Source organism: Anomaloglossus baeobatrachus, unplaced genomic scaffold (genome assembly GCF_048569485.1).
Source record: "Anomaloglossus baeobatrachus isolate aAnoBae1 unplaced genomic scaffold, aAnoBae1.hap1 Scaffold_709, whole genome shotgun sequence".
In the NCBI taxonomy this organism is placed as follows: domain Eukaryota; kingdom Metazoa; phylum Chordata; class Amphibia; order Anura; family Aromobatidae; genus Anomaloglossus; species Anomaloglossus baeobatrachus.
The window spans coordinates 27,163-39,476 of NW_027445084.1; the positions used below are offsets into that span (position 1 = coordinate 27,163).

Below are 12,314 nucleotides of genomic sequence, written 5' to 3' on the forward strand. Positions count from 1 at the left end.
GAGCTTCTGAGCTCAATTGGGGACAGTCATGGGTGATGAATGTTTGCAACCTACTGCGAAGCCTCATACCGCAATATAAGGAACGTCAAATACTAAGAAAGGGCGGCCTATGAAAGAATTACTACTTTCAATAAGTACACTTAAACGGCTAATTGGGAATAGAAAAACTGTAAAAAGCCCTCTGAGAAAGCCCCCCTCTAACCTTTGATAGTAAGCTTTTCTGTAGTCTGCCTGTTGATGTATTTTCCGTTTGAACTGTGCACAACATGAAGAGACGGAACACTGGCGGCTTGTCACAATGCCCCCCGATGACATCACAATAGCGCTGCTGCCTAGAAAACAAGCTGCGCAGAAGAAGTTGTTCTTTGGGTGGGAGGGTGGGCTAGTGGAAGGAGGGGGCAATCTCTTTTTTTCCCGGGTGGTAGGGGGATGACAGGAGAAGGGAAGCGGGTGGTGAGAAAGGTACAGAGGGCAGGGTTTGGGGGCTGGGAAGGAAAGGGAAAAGATTAGGGTTTGGGGATGATGAAAGGGCTTTCTACGGGTAAGGATGGCAAAGGGTGGCAGTGACGGAAAGTCAGGCAACCTGTCCTGTCCGTCTTTTTGTATCGTGAATTGGAAAGACTGCAAGGGGGAGGGGAGTTGCTTGCGCCCTAAAGGAGGAGTTATTCAGATTCATTGCAGTGGGCGGCGGCTGCAAAACGCACCATTCTTCTTGTTTTGGCTCTGCAAAGCAGCCTTTTCAAGGGTTGGCTTGGGTGACAAAATGTCTTGTGTAGGCGTGGGTTTGTCTCCCTCTCGCTCTCTCTCCCTAAGATGTGTCCGGCATAGGCCAGGGTGCCACTCGAGGCCCAAACCAATTCTGGTTATCGCTTCTCGGCCTTTTGGCTAAGATCAAGTGTAGTATCTGTTCTTATCAGTTTAATATCTGATACGTCCCCTATCTGGGGACCATATATTAAATGGATTTTTAGAACAGGGAGATGGAAAAAGAGCTTGCTCTGTCCACTCCACGCATTGACCTGGTATTGCAGTACCTCCAGGAACGGTGCACCCCTTCTTAACCCAGTTTCCAAAAGCAGAACTCAATTCACCTGATTCATATTAGCCCGATTTAATGAATTGGAAGAAAGCATACGTCTTCATATGCACCTCAATTTGGCCCATTCACTTTTCACACTTCCTCCTTTTGTTTTTTATCTTTCACACTTTTGACTTTCTTTATTCATCCAAATAGCAAACTCATCACCACTCAACCTGACCAACTCGGCTATGTCCCCGTGCTGCAGTTCTCTGTCTTATCTAGATCATTTGCAATTGAATGGAATAGATCCCTTTTGGACAAAGTGGATTCACCTGCTGCTGCAGTGACCACAGGTGTGATAACATCTAGAATTGGCATCTGGTGCGATCTCTCCGCTTCCACTCCAAAGAAAGTTACCTGTTTATTCCTATCATGCATTGGTTTTTGGGGTTTTCTTTGAGTAATGATGATCTCTTTAGTAGTCTGTTGGCGCCCTCTCCTGGAGGAATAGTTTGCTTGCTCTTGGACATTCTAAAAGAGAGGTCATGATAGACATTGAGCTTCTGAGCTCAATTGGGGACAGTCATGGGTGATGAATGTTTGCAACCTACTGCGAAGCCTCATACCGCAATATAAGGAACGTCAAATACTAAGAAAGGGCGGCCTATGAAAGAATTACTACTTTCAATAAGTACACTTAAACGGCTAATTGGGAATAGAAAAACTGTAAAAAGCCCTCTGAGAAAGCCCCCCTCTAACCTTTGATAGTAAGCTTTTCTGTAGTCTGCCTGTTGATGTATTTTCCGTTTGAACTGTGCACAACATGAAGAGACGGAACACTGGCGGCTTGTCACAATGCCCCCCGATGACATCACAATAGCGCTGCTGCCTAGAAAACAAGCTGCGCAGAAGAAGTTGTTCTTTGGGTGGGAGGGTGGGCTAGTGGAAGGAGGGGGCAATCTCTTTTTTTCCCGGGTGGTAGGGGGATGACAGGAGAAGGGAAGCGGGTGGTGAGAAAGGTACAGAGGGCAGGGTTTGGGGGCTGGGAAGGAAAGGGAAAAGATTAGGGTTTGGGGATGATGAAAGGGCTTTCTACGGGTAAGGATGGCAAAGGGTGGCAGTGACGGAAAGTCAGGCAACCTGTCCTGTCCGTCTTTTTGTATCGTGAATTGGAAAGACTGCAAGGGGGAGGGGAGTTGCTTGCGCCCTAAAGGAGGAGTTATTCAGATTCATTGCAGTGGGCGGCGGCTGCAAAACGCACCATTCTTCTTGTTTTGGCTCTGCAAAGCAGCCTTTTCAAGGGTTGGCTTGGGTGACAAAATGTCTTGTGTAGGCGTGGGTTTGTCTCCCTCTCGCTCTCTCTCCCTAAGATGTGTCCGGCATAGGCCAGGGTGCCACTCGAGGCCCAAACCAATTCTGGTTATCGCTTCTCGGCCTTTTGGCTAAGATCAAGTGTAGTATCTGTTCTTATCAGTTTAATATCTGATACGTCCCCTATCTGGGGACCATATATTAAATGGATTTTTAGAACAGGGAGATGGAAAAAGAGCTTGCTCTGTCCACTCCACGCATTGACCTGGTATTGCAGTACCTCCAGGAACGGTGCACCCCTTCTTAACCCAGTTTCCAAAAGCAGAACTCAATTCACCTGATTCATATTAGCCCGATTTAATGAATTGGAAGAAAGCATACGTCTTCATATGCACCTCAATTTGGCCCATTCACTTTTCACACTTCCTCCTTTTGTTTTTTATCTTTCACACTTTTGACTTTCTTTATTCATCCAAATAGCAAACTCATCACCACTCAACCTGACCAACTCGGCTATGTCCCCGTGCTGCAGTTCTCTGTCTTATCTAGATCATTTGCAATTGAATGGAATAGATCCCTTTTGGACAAAGTGGATTCACCTGCTGCTGCAGTGACCACAGGTGTGATAACATCTAGAATTGGCATCTGGTGCGATCTCTCCGCTTCCACTCCAAAGAAAGTTACCTGTTTATTCCTATCATGCATTGGTTTTTGGGGTTTTCTTTGAGTAATGATGATCTCTTTAGTAGTCTGTTGGCGCCCTCTCCTGGAGGAATAGTTTGCTTGCTCTTGGACATTCTAAAAGAGAGGTCATGATAGACATTGAGCTTCTGAGCTCAATTGGGGACAGTCATGGGTGATGAATGTTTGCAACCTACTGCGAAGCCTCATACCGCAATATAAGGAACGTCAAATACTAAGAAAGGGCGGCCTATGAAAGAATTACTACTTTCAATAAGTACACTTAAACGGCTAATTGGGAATAGAAAAACTGTAAAAAGCCCTCTGAGAAAGCCCCCCTCTAACCTTTGATAGTAAGCTTTTCTGTAGTCTGCCTGTTGATGTATTTTCCGTTTGAACTGTGCACAACATGAAGAGACGGAACACTGGCGGCTTGTCACAATGCCCCCCGATGACATCACAATAGCGCTGCTGCCTAGAAAACAAGCTGCGCAGAAGAAGTTGTTCTTTGGGTGGGAGGGTGGGCTAGTGGAAGGAGGGGGCAATCTCTTTTTTTCCCGGGTGGTAGGGGGATGACAGGAGAAGGGAAGCGGGTGGTGAGAAAGGTACAGAGGGCAGGGTTTGGGGGCTGGGAAGGAAAGGGAAAAGATTAGGGTTTGGGGATGATGAAAGGGCTTTCTACGGGTAAGGATGGCAAAGGGTGGCAGTGACGGAAAGTCAGGCAACCTGTCCTGTCCGTCTTTTTGTATCGTGAATTGGAAAGACTGCAAGGGGGAGGGGAGTTGCTTGCGCCCTAAAGGAGGAGTTATTCAGATTCATTGCAGTGGGCGGCGGCTGCAAAACGCACCATTCTTCTTGTTTTGGCTCTGCAAAGCAGCCTTTTCAAGGGTTGGCTTGGGTGACAAAATGTCTTGTGTAGGCGTGGGTTTGTCTCCCTCTCGCTCTCTCTCCCTAAGATGTGTCCGGCATAGGCCAGGGTGCCACTCGAGGCCCAAACCAATTCTGGTTATCGCTTCTCGGCCTTTTGGCTAAGATCAAGTGTAGTATCTGTTCTTATCAGTTTAATATCTGATACGTCCCCTATCTGGGGACCATATATTAAATGGATTTTTAGAACAGGGAGATGGAAAAAGAGCTTGCTCTGTCCACTCCACGCATTGACCTGGTATTGCAGTACCTCCAGGAACGGTGCACCCCTTCTTAACCCAGTTTCCAAAAGCAGAACTCAATTCACCTGATTCATATTAGCCCGATTTAATGAATTGGAAGAAAGCATACGTCTTCATATGCACCTCAATTTGGCCCATTCACTTTTCACACTTCCTCCTTTTGTTTTTTATCTTTCACACTTTTGACTTTCTTTATTCATCCAAATAGCAAACTCATCACCACTCAACCTGACCAACTCGGCTATGTCCCCGTGCTGCAGTTCTCTGTCTTATCTAGATCATTTGCAATTGAATGGAATAGATCCCTTTTGGACAAAGTGGATTCACCTGCTGCTGCAGTGACCACAGGTGTGATAACATCTAGAATTGGCATCTGGTGCGATCTCTCCGCTTCCACTCCAAAGAAAGTTACCTGTTTATTCCTATCATGCATTGGTTTTTGGGGTTTTCTTTGAGTAATGATGATCTCTTTAGTAGTCTGTTGGCGCCCTCTCCTGGAGGAATAGTTTGCTTGCTCTTGGACATTCTAAAAGAGAGGTCATGATAGACATTGAGCTTCTGAGCTCAATTGGGGACAGTCATGGGTGATGAATGTTTGCAACCTACTGCGAAGCCTCATACCGCAATATAAGGAACGTCAAATACTAAGAAAGGGCGGCCTATGAAAGAATTACTACTTTCAATAAGTACACTTAAACGGCTAATTGGGAATAGAAAAACTGTAAAAAGCCCTCTGAGAAAGCCCCCCTCTAACCTTTGATAGTAAGCTTTTCTGTAGTCTGCCTGTTGATGTATTTTCCGTTTGAACTGTGCACAACATGAAGAGACGGAACACTGGCGGCTTGTCACAATGCCCCCCGATGACATCACAATAGCGCTGCTGCCTAGAAAACAAGCTGCGCAGAAGAAGTTGTTCTTTGGGTGGGAGGGTGGGCTAGTGGAAGGAGGGGGCAATCTCTTTTTTTCCCGGGTGGTAGGGGGATGACAGGAGAAGGGAAGCGGGTGGTGAGAAAGGTACAGAGGGCAGGGTTTGGGGGCTGGGAAGGAAAGGGAAAAGATTAGGGTTTGGGGATGATGAAAGGGCTTTCTACGGGTAAGGATGGCAAAGGGTGGCAGTGACGGAAAGTCAGGCAACCTGTCCTGTCCGTCTTTTTGTATCGTGAATTGGAAAGACTGCAAGGGGGAGGGGAGTTGCTTGCGCCCTAAAGGAGGAGTTATTCAGATTCATTGCAGTGGGCGGCGGCTGCAAAACGCACCATTCTTCTTGTTTTGGCTCTGCAAAGCAGCCTTTTCAAGGGTTGGCTTGGGTGACAAAATGTCTTGTGTAGGCGTGGGTTTGTCTCCCTCTCGCTCTCTCTCCCTAAGATGTGTCCGGCATAGGCCAGGGTGCCACTCGAGGCCCAAACCAATTCTGGTTATCGCTTCTCGGCCTTTTGGCTAAGATCAAGTGTAGTATCTGTTCTTATCAGTTTAATATCTGATACGTCCCCTATCTGGGGACCATATATTAAATGGATTTTTAGAACAGGGAGATGGAAAAAGAGCTTGCTCTGTCCACTCCACGCATTGACCTGGTATTGCAGTACCTCCAGGAACGGTGCACCCCTTCTTAACCCAGTTTCCAAAAGCAGAACTCAATTCACCTGATTCATATTAGCCCGATTTAATGAATTGGAAGAAAGCATACGTCTTCATATGCACCTCAATTTGGCCCATTCACTTTTCACACTTCCTCCTTTTGTTTTTTATCTTTCACACTTTTGACTTTCTTTATTCATCCAAATAGCAAACTCATCACCACTCAACCTGACCAACTCGGCTATGTCCCCGTGCTGCAGTTCTCTGTCTTATCTAGATCATTTGCAATTGAATGGAATAGATCCCTTTTGGACAAAGTGGATTCACCTGCTGCTGCAGTGACCACAGGTGTGATAACATCTAGAATTGGCATCTGGTGCGATCTCTCCGCTTCCACTCCAAAGAAAGTTACCTGTTTATTCCTATCATGCATTGGTTTTTGGGGTTTTCTTTGAGTAATGATGATCTCTTTAGTAGTCTGTTGGCGCCCTCTCCTGGAGGAATAGTTTGCTTGCTCTTGGACATTCTAAAAGAGAGGTCATGATAGACATTGAGCTTCTGAGCTCAATTGGGGACAGTCATGGGTGATGAATGTTTGCAACCTACTGCGAAGCCTCATACCGCAATATAAGGAACGTCAAATACTAAGAAAGGGCGGCCTATGAAAGAATTACTACTTTCAATAAGTACACTTAAACGGCTAATTGGGAATAGAAAAACTGTAAAAAGCCCTCTGAGAAAGCCCCCCTCTAACCTTTGATAGTAAGCTTTTCTGTAGTCTGCCTGTTGATGTATTTTCCGTTTGAACTGTGCACAACATGAAGAGACGGAACACTGGCGGCTTGTCACAATGCCCCCCGATGACATCACAATAGCGCTGCTGCCTAGAAAACAAGCTGCGCAGAAGAAGTTGTTCTTTGGGTGGGAGGGTGGGCTAGTGGAAGGAGGGGGCAATCTCTTTTTTTCCCGGGTGGTAGGGGGATGACAGGAGAAGGGAAGCGGGTGGTGAGAAAGGTACAGAGGGCAGGGTTTGGGGGCTGGGAAGGAAAGGGAAAAGATTAGGGTTTGGGGATGATGAAAGGGCTTTCTACGGGTAAGGATGGCAAAGGGTGGCAGTGACGGAAAGTCAGGCAACCTGTCCTGTCCGTCTTTTTGTATCGTGAATTGGAAAGACTGCAAGGGGGAGGGGAGTTGCTTGCGCCCTAAAGGAGGAGTTATTCAGATTCATTGCAGTGGGCGGCGGCTGCAAAACGCACCATTCTTCTTGTTTTGGCTCTGCAAAGCAGCCTTTTCAAGGGTTGGCTTGGGTGACAAAATGTCTTGTGTAGGCGTGGGTTTGTCTCCCTCTCGCTCTCTCTCCCTAAGATGTGTCCGGCATAGGCCAGGGTGCCACTCGAGGCCCAAACCAATTCTGGTTATCGCTTCTCGGCCTTTTGGCTAAGATCAAGTGTAGTATCTGTTCTTATCAGTTTAATATCTGATACGTCCCCTATCTGGGGACCATATATTAAATGGATTTTTAGAACAGGGAGATGGAAAAAGAGCTTGCTCTGTCCACTCCACGCATTGACCTGGTATTGCAGTACCTCCAGGAACGGTGCACCCCTTCTTAACCCAGTTTCCAAAAGCAGAACTCAATTCACCTGATTCATATTAGCCCGATTTAATGAATTGGAAGAAAGCATACGTCTTCATATGCACCTCAATTTGGCCCATTCACTTTTCACACTTCCTCCTTTTGTTTTTTATCTTTCACACTTTTGACTTTCTTTATTCATCCAAATAGCAAACTCATCACCACTCAACCTGACCAACTCGGCTATGTCCCCGTGCTGCAGTTCTCTGTCTTATCTAGATCATTTGCAATTGAATGGAATAGATCCCTTTTGGACAAAGTGGATTCACCTGCTGCTGCAGTGACCACAGGTGTGATAACATCTAGAATTGGCATCTGGTGCGATCTCTCCGCTTCCACTCCAAAGAAAGTTACCTGTTTATTCCTATCATGCATTGGTTTTTGGGGTTTTCTTTGAGTAATGATGATCTCTTTAGTAGTCTGTTGGCGCCCTCTCCTGGAGGAATAGTTTGCTTGCTCTTGGACATTCTAAAAGAGAGGTCATGATAGACATTGAGCTTCTGAGCTCAATTGGGGACAGTCATGGGTGATGAATGTTTGCAACCTACTGCGAAGCCTCATACCGCAATATAAGGAACGTCAAATACTAAGAAAGGGCGGCCTATGAAAGAATTACTACTTTCAATAAGTACACTTAAACGGCTAATTGGGAATAGAAAAACTGTAAAAAGCCCTCTGAGAAAGCCCCCCTCTAACCTTTGATAGTAAGCTTTTCTGTAGTCTGCCTGTTGATGTATTTTCCGTTTGAACTGTGCACAACATGAAGAGACGGAACACTGGCGGCTTGTCACAATGCCCCCCGATGACATCACAATAGCGCTGCTGCCTAGAAAACAAGCTGCGCAGAAGAAGTTGTTCTTTGGGTGGGAGGGTGGGCTAGTGGAAGGAGGGGGCAATCTCTTTTTTTCCCGGGTGGTAGGGGGATGACAGGAGAAGGGAAGCGGGTGGTGAGAAAGGTACAGAGGGCAGGGTTTGGGGGCTGGGAAGGAAAGGGAAAAGATTAGGGTTTGGGGATGATGAAAGGGCTTTCTACGGGTAAGGATGGCAAAGGGTGGCAGTGACGGAAAGTCAGGCAACCTGTCCTGTCCGTCTTTTTGTATCGTGAATTGGAAAGACTGCAAGGGGGAGGGGAGTTGCTTGCGCCCTAAAGGAGGAGTTATTCAGATTCATTGCAGTGGGCGGCGGCTGCAAAACGCACCATTCTTCTTGTTTTGGCTCTGCAAAGCAGCCTTTTCAAGGGTTGGCTTGGGTGACAAAATGTCTTGTGTAGGCGTGGGTTTGTCTCCCTCTCGCTCTCTCTCCCTAAGATGTGTCCGGCATAGGCCAGGGTGCCACTCGAGGCCCAAACCAATTCTGGTTATCGCTTCTCGGCCTTTTGGCTAAGATCAAGTGTAGTATCTGTTCTTATCAGTTTAATATCTGATACGTCCCCTATCTGGGGACCATATATTAAATGGATTTTTAGAACAGGGAGATGGAAAAAGAGCTTGCTCTGTCCACTCCACGCATTGACCTGGTATTGCAGTACCTCCAGGAACGGTGCACCCCTTCTTAACCCAGTTTCCAAAAGCAGAACTCAATTCACCTGATTCATATTAGCCCGATTTAATGAATTGGAAGAAAGCATACGTCTTCATATGCACCTCAATTTGGCCCATTCACTTTTCACACTTCCTCCTTTTGTTTTTTATCTTTCACACTTTTGACTTTCTTTATTCATCCAAATAGCAAACTCATCACCACTCAACCTGACCAACTCGGCTATGTCCCCGTGCTGCAGTTCTCTGTCTTATCTAGATCATTTGCAATTGAATGGAATAGATCCCTTTTGGACAAAGTGGATTCACCTGCTGCTGCAGTGACCACAGGTGTGATAACATCTAGAATTGGCATCTGGTGCGATCTCTCCGCTTCCACTCCAAAGAAAGTTACCTGTTTATTCCTATCATGCATTGGTTTTTGGGGTTTTCTTTGAGTAATGATGATCTCTTTAGTAGTCTGTTGGCGCCCTCTCCTGGAGGAATAGTTTGCTTGCTCTTGGACATTCTAAAAGAGAGGTCATGATAGACATTGAGCTTCTGAGCTCAATTGGGGACAGTCATGGGTGATGAATGTTTGCAACCTACTGCGAAGCCTCATACCGCAATATAAGGAACGTCAAATACTAAGAAAGGGCGGCCTATGAAAGAATTACTACTTTCAATAAGTACACTTAAACGGCTAATTGGGAATAGAAAAACTGTAAAAAGCCCTCTGAGAAAGCCCCCCTCTAACCTTTGATAGTAAGCTTTTCTGTAGTCTGCCTGTTGATGTATTTTCCGTTTGAACTGTGCACAACATGAAGAGACGGAACACTGGCGGCTTGTCACAATGCCCCCCGATGACATCACAATAGCGCTGCTGCCTAGAAAACAAGCTGCGCAGAAGAAGTTGTTCTTTGGGTGGGAGGGTGGGCTAGTGGAAGGAGGGGGCAATCTCTTTTTTTCCCGGGTGGTAGGGGGATGACAGGAGAAGGGAAGCGGGTGGTGAGAAAGGTACAGAGGGCAGGGTTTGGGGGCTGGGAAGGAAAGGGAAAAGATTAGGGTTTGGGGATGATGAAAGGGCTTTCTACGGGTAAGGATGGCAAAGGGTGGCAGTGACGGAAAGTCAGGCAACCTGTCCTGTCCGTCTTTTTGTATCGTGAATTGGAAAGACTGCAAGGGGGAGGGGAGTTGCTTGCGCCCTAAAGGAGGAGTTATTCAGATTCATTGCAGTGGGCGGCGGCTGCAAAACGCACCATTCTTCTTGTTTTGGCTCTGCAAAGCAGCCTTTTCAAGGGTTGGCTTGGGTGACAAAATGTCTTGTGTAGGCGTGGGTTTGTCTCCCTCTCGCTCTCTCTCCCTAAGATGTGTCCGGCATAGGCCAGGGTGCCACTCGAGGCCCAAACCAATTCTGGTTATCGCTTCTCGGCCTTTTGGCTAAGATCAAGTGTAGTATCTGTGAGGCTCGGCAGATGCAATGCACACTGGAAGGTTGCGCTTGCTAGTACTCTGGATGTATAGTATATTCATCTAGAGGAAAACATGGCCCTACCAGGATCGAGGCTATTAGACTGAGTAAGTGTGGGGGCTATGGTGCAATGTGCCCCAGGACTGACGACCCTGGAGTGAGTCTGAGCTTGCTGGCTTGGGACCCCGGCGAGCCTTGGGCTCTGTAGCACACCGTACCTTGCCCTTTCATACTTTCTGAGCATATTGCTCTATCCCAGCCTTCTGGCTAGGAAGGGAAATTTTTATAATCATGGTCGGAGGTCCGTTCAGCTTTGGGCTGAGAAACCAACACCCGGTTGGAGGTCCGGGTCAGCTTCGGCTGAGAAACCAACACCCGGTTGGAGGTCCGGGTCAGCTTCGGCTGAGAAACCAACACCCGGTTGGAGGTCCGGGTCAGCTTCGGCTGAGAAACCAACACCCGGTTGGAGGTCCGGTTAGCCTTGGGCTGAGAAACTAACACCGGTTGACGGTCCGGGCAGTTTCGGCTGCGAAACCAACAACTAGTAGCTCTCTACTCCACTTGGGTAAGATGCCTGGGTGGACGCTGGGAGCAACGACAAGGCTCAACCAGGCTTCGGCTTGGGGGAGCACCGAAGATCCCTGACCCTTGCTGTGGCCTTCTGGCTCGGAGGGACGGGGTTGATTTTTGGGGACCCTCTCCTCACGGAAGGGTCCACACGAATCCTAGCCTTTGCACTGTTTTTGGTGTGACTTCGGTCATGCATTTTTTGCGGTGCTTTGGAAAGCTTCATTAAATCAAAATCTGTTCTTATCAGTTTAATATCTGATACGTCCCCTATCTGGGGACCATATATTAAATGGATTTTTAGAACAGGGAGATGGAAAAAGAGCTTGCTCTGTCCACTCCACGCATTGACCTGGTATTGCAGTACCTCCAGGAACGGTGCACCCCTTCTTAACCCAGTTTCCAAAAGCAGAACTCAATTCACCTGATTCATATTAGCCCGATTTAATGAATTGGAAGAAAGCATACGTCTTCATATGCACCTCAATTTGGCCCATTCACTTTTCACACTTCCTCCTTTTGTTTTTTATCTTTCACACTTTTGACTTTCTTTATTCATCCAAATAGCAAACTCATCACCACTCAACCTGACCAACTCGGCTATGTCCCCGTGCTGCAGTTCTCTGTCTTATCTAGATCATTTGCAATTGAATGGAATAGATCCCTTTTGGACAAAGTGGATTCACCTGCTGCTGCAGTGACCACAGGTGTGATAACATCTAGAATTGGCATCTGGTGCGATCTCTCCGCTTCCACTCCAAAGAAAGTTACCTGTTTATTCCTATCATGCATTGGTTTTTGGGGTTTTCTTTGAGTAATGATGATCTCTTTAGTAGTCTGTTGGCGCCCTCTCCTGGAGGAATAGTTTGCTTGCTCTTGGACATTCTAAAAGAGAGGTCATGATAGACATTGAGCTTCTGAGCTCAATTGGGGACAGTCATGGGTGATGAATGTTTGCAACCTACTGCGAAGCCTCATACCGCAATATAAGGAACGTCAAATACTAAGAAAGGGCGGCCTATGAAAGAATTACTACTTTCAATAAGTACACTTAAACGGCTAATTGGGAATAGAAAAACTGTAAAAAGCCCTCTGAGAAAGCCCCCCTCTAACCTTTGATAGTAAGCTTTTCTGTAGTCTGCCTGTTGATGTATTTTCCGTTTGAACTGTGCACAACATGAAGAGACGGAACACTGGCGGCTTGTCACAATGCCCCCCGATGACATCACAATAGCGCTGCTGCCTAGAAAACAAGCTGCGCAGAAGAAGTTGTTCTTTGGGTGGGAGGGTGGGCTAGTGGAAGGAGGGGGCAATCTCTTTTTTTCCCGGGTGGTAGGGGGATGACAGGAGAAGGGAAGCGGGT

General features: G+C 46.9%; 7 non-coding genes and 1 pseudogene across 7 annotated transcripts; all 8 read left to right on the forward strand.

Moving 5' to 3' along the window:
* Positions 1 to 865: 865 nt before the first annotated feature.
* LOC142287067 (U2 spliceosomal RNA) lies at positions 866 to 1,056 on the forward strand. Its single transcript, XR_012748088.1, has one exon. It is a non-coding gene; the product is annotated as a U2 spliceosomal RNA (small nuclear RNA).
* Positions 1,057 to 2,443: 1,387 nt separating this feature from the next.
* Positions 2,444 to 2,634, forward strand: LOC142287068 (U2 spliceosomal RNA). Its single transcript, XR_012748089.1, has one exon. It is a non-coding gene; the product is annotated as a U2 spliceosomal RNA (small nuclear RNA).
* A 1,387-nt stretch (positions 2,635 to 4,021) lies between these two features.
* On the forward strand, positions 4,022 to 4,212 carry LOC142287069 (U2 spliceosomal RNA). Its single transcript, XR_012748090.1, has one exon. It is a non-coding gene; the product is annotated as a U2 spliceosomal RNA (small nuclear RNA).
* A 1,387-nt stretch (positions 4,213 to 5,599) lies between these two features.
* Positions 5,600 to 5,790, forward strand: LOC142287071 (U2 spliceosomal RNA). Its single transcript, XR_012748091.1, has one exon. It is a non-coding gene; the product is annotated as a U2 spliceosomal RNA (small nuclear RNA).
* Positions 5,791 to 7,177: 1,387 nt separating this feature from the next.
* On the forward strand, positions 7,178 to 7,368 carry LOC142287072 (U2 spliceosomal RNA). Its single transcript, XR_012748092.1, has one exon. It is a non-coding gene; the product is annotated as a U2 spliceosomal RNA (small nuclear RNA).
* Positions 7,369 to 8,755: 1,387 nt separating this feature from the next.
* LOC142287073 (U2 spliceosomal RNA) lies at positions 8,756 to 8,946 on the forward strand. The gene has a single exon (XR_012748093.1). It is a non-coding gene; the product is annotated as a U2 spliceosomal RNA (small nuclear RNA).
* A 1,387-nt stretch (positions 8,947 to 10,333) lies between these two features.
* Positions 10,334 to 10,460, forward strand: LOC142287057 (U2 spliceosomal RNA; annotated as a pseudogene).
* A 684-nt stretch (positions 10,461 to 11,144) lies between these two features.
* On the forward strand, positions 11,145 to 11,340 carry LOC142287055 (U2 spliceosomal RNA). The gene has a single exon (XR_012748078.1). It is a non-coding gene; the product is annotated as a U2 spliceosomal RNA (small nuclear RNA).
* The last annotated feature ends 974 nt before the right edge of the window (positions 11,341 to 12,314 follow it).